The 3,330-nt window shown below is 34.8% G+C and overlaps 2 pseudogenes; both read right to left on the reverse strand.

Moving 5' to 3' along the window:
- Positions 1 to 1,769: 1,769 nt before the first annotated feature.
- On the reverse strand, positions 1,770 to 1,955 carry LOC129243203 (U2 spliceosomal RNA; annotated as a pseudogene).
- Positions 1,956 to 2,191: 236 nt separating this feature from the next.
- On the reverse strand, positions 2,192 to 2,375 carry LOC129243197 (U2 spliceosomal RNA; annotated as a pseudogene).
- Between the last annotated feature and the right edge of the window lie 955 nt (positions 2,376 to 3,330).

Consider the following 3,330-nt stretch of genomic DNA (forward strand, 5'->3'; position numbering starts at 1 on the left):
TTAATCATGACGAACTCCAAAGGACGTAATTTACTGGACGCCATAAAAAGGAACAACAGCAAGTTCATAAGTAGTGGCGACCCAACATACTGGCCAACTGTTCCAAAAAAAGTCCAGATCTGATCGACTTTTTTATAACCAAAAACGTTAACCACCAAGATATGTCAATTAAATCGTTAATTGAATTGTCGTCTGACCATTCCGCAATAATAATAATATATCAAAGCTCATATACGAAGGAATTCTCGAATAGAAACATATATAACAAAAAAACCTGCTGGGATACATTAAGAGATATAGTCATCCGTAATCTTAACAATAAAATAAGCTTAATCTTAACAATAAAATAAGCTTGGACCCGGTATAACGACAAACTATTCACTATGGAAAGCTACAAACAAAATCGAAAATAAAATTTTATACAAACCACCTGTTAGAAAATTTGATGGCAGCTGGACTAGAACAAATCTTGACAAGGCTGAAGTTCTCGCAAAACACTTCACGACCCACGCAAAAAAAGATCTATGCAAACCAAAAAATGTTACATTAGAAGAAATAAAACAATGCATATGTAAGAGAACTGATCCTAAGAAGTCGCCAGGATATGATCTAATAACTGGAAAAATTTTAAGAGAACTCCCAGAGAAGGGGATTATATAAGGAACTTGTTCAATCAAATCTTGAACTTGAAATATTTCCCAAAAGTATGGAAAATTGCTCAAATTATCGCAATACCAAAACCATGCAAAGATCCTACGCAAGTAGCTTCGTACAGACCTATAAGTCTACTACCAGTATTATCAAACATTTTTGAAAAGTTACTTTTTGACAGAATCGATCCCATTATACAAAAGGACAAAATAATATCATGCCACCAATTCGGATTCAGGCAAAAACATTCCACCATCCAACAAGTTCACAGAGTTACAAACAAAATTTTTGAAGACATCGATAAAAAACGAACGAGTGAAGCAGTATATCTCGACGTAGCCAAAGCTTTTGACACAGTAGCCAAAAACTCTTGATTTATTTACCAACAGACCACTACGAATTAATGAAAAGTTATATAACTGGAAAACAATTTTATGTAAAATTCGAAGATAAGTATTCTGATATACTAACAATGGAAGCAGGTGTACCGCAAGGTATTGTCCTTGGGCCGCTTCTTTACCTTCTTTACACAGCTGATATCCCTACACCGGCAACTAGGAATTCTCTAATAGCAACATTTGCAGACGACACTGTCTTGCTAGCATCAGACAAATATCCAAGAACGGCTGCTTATAAACTTTAGGAATTACTTGACAACACCACTCAATGGTTCGAGAAATGGGGAATCAAAATAAACGAAGATAAAACCGCCCACATCACATACACTAACAAGAGAAAAAAAAATACCAGTCTAACGGTTAGACTTGATAGAAGTGAAACCTTCCGTAAAACAAACTGAGAGAGAATAAGACGAAAGCAGCATTAGGAGCGGGATAATTATAGGTTCATTATAATATTGCTATAAAGTTCATATTTTATTTTCTTCATTTTATCATTATTCATCCTCAATGTTTTCAATTTCAACAAATGATACGAGTGGCTTATGATAGATAAAATATGATACAAATGCTTTGGTTTCGATGTTGTCAAAAACAATACCCAAACGGACCGAAGAAACAGACTTACAAATTTCTTCCATTTTCGTCTACTTGTATTCATATAAAAATTTATGTCTCTTCCCACCAAAGCTAAATGTATTAGTATATTTTTTCTTGTATTTATTCAAAGCTGAAATCCCGCCGGTACTGCAATACCGGGTCAACCCGTGGCAGAGGCGGAGCAAGCCCATAAAACACTCCGCGCATTTCCAAAAATTAGTTTAACATTTGTTGTCCTCCGATGGAGGATCTATCAGATGTTAAGCTGATAGAAACAGATACCACACTACCTACTTCAATAGATTTTCTAATAAACCTTTTGAGAATTTACACGCTCACAAAAATTAATGTACGAAATATTTATACCGATTCACTTAAACTGACTTTCAGTATCTAAACCAAAAAACTGTTCAATAAATAATCAGAAATGTCCTACAATGCAAATTTCAAAAAAAAATTCCATTTTCGTCTACATGTATTCATATAAAAATTTATGGCTCTTCCCACCAAAGCTAAATGTATTAGTATATTTTTTCTTGTATTTATTCAAAGCTGAAATCCCGGCGGTACTGCAATACCGGGTCAACCCGTGGCAGAGAAGGAGCAAGCCCCTAAAACACTCCGCCCATTTCCAAAAATTAGTTTAACATTTGTTGTCCTCCGATGGAGGATCTATCAGATGTTAAGCTGATAACCACACTACCTAGTCAATACATTTTAAATAATAAACCTAATAAAACTTTTGAGAATTACACGCTCACAAAAATTATTTATATCAACATATAATATAACGCTTCGTAACTAAATAACTTTTAGGCCAGCGACGACAGCATGGCGCGGTAGCCGAGCGACTAGCAATGTGAGCTTCCGATCCAAAATCCTTGGTTCAAATCACAAGAAAAAATAAAAGTTATTTTTATTTATTTCGTCGCTACTTTTATATCAACATATAATATAACGCTTCGTAGCCAAGTTGGTCGCTTTTTTCGTTTCCCTTTTCCTCAAATCACTCCCAACGATTCTAAAGAAGTTTTCACTTCAAAAACAATACAATCCAATATTCATAAAGAATAAACAAATACACCACGACACAAGGGCAAAATACTTGGGTATGATTATAGACAATAAACTTAACTGGAAGTTACACATTGGACAAAAACGACACGAAATCAAAACTAGGTTTAAACAAATTCATTGGCTTTTGGAAAAAAATTCAACGCTCTCACTAGAAAATAAGATATACTAATATACAAAGTAATTATAACACCAATATGGAAATATGGCTCAGAGCTTTGGGGAACTGTGAGCAGTACAAATATAGGGTTTTTCAGTAAGAGCGCTTCAACTTTTGAACTTTTTTGAATAAAACACAAACGGTTTGACTTTTTTAACTAATTTTTTTTTTATTATCGAGTTTGGACATATACATTTAAGTATGAAGTTCGATTTCTTTTGCATGACCATCGCGTGCACGTTTTACGAAGTCCAATCGTTGAACCCAATTTTCGACCACTCTTTTGCATAAATCGGCCGAAATTCCAGCAATTTCGCGTTGAATATTGGCTCTGAGCTCACAAATCGTCGCCGGCTTGTTACTATAGACCAATGACTTCACATAACCCCAAAACGGGACGGCTTGTTAAATGGACCGTAAAATGGCCGTAATGCTCTTAAAGTAGCA

Source organism: Anastrepha obliqua, chromosome 3 (assembly GCF_027943255.1).
Source record: "Anastrepha obliqua isolate idAnaObli1 chromosome 3, idAnaObli1_1.0, whole genome shotgun sequence".
Lineage (NCBI taxonomy): Eukaryota > Metazoa > Arthropoda > Insecta > Diptera > Tephritidae > Anastrepha > Anastrepha obliqua.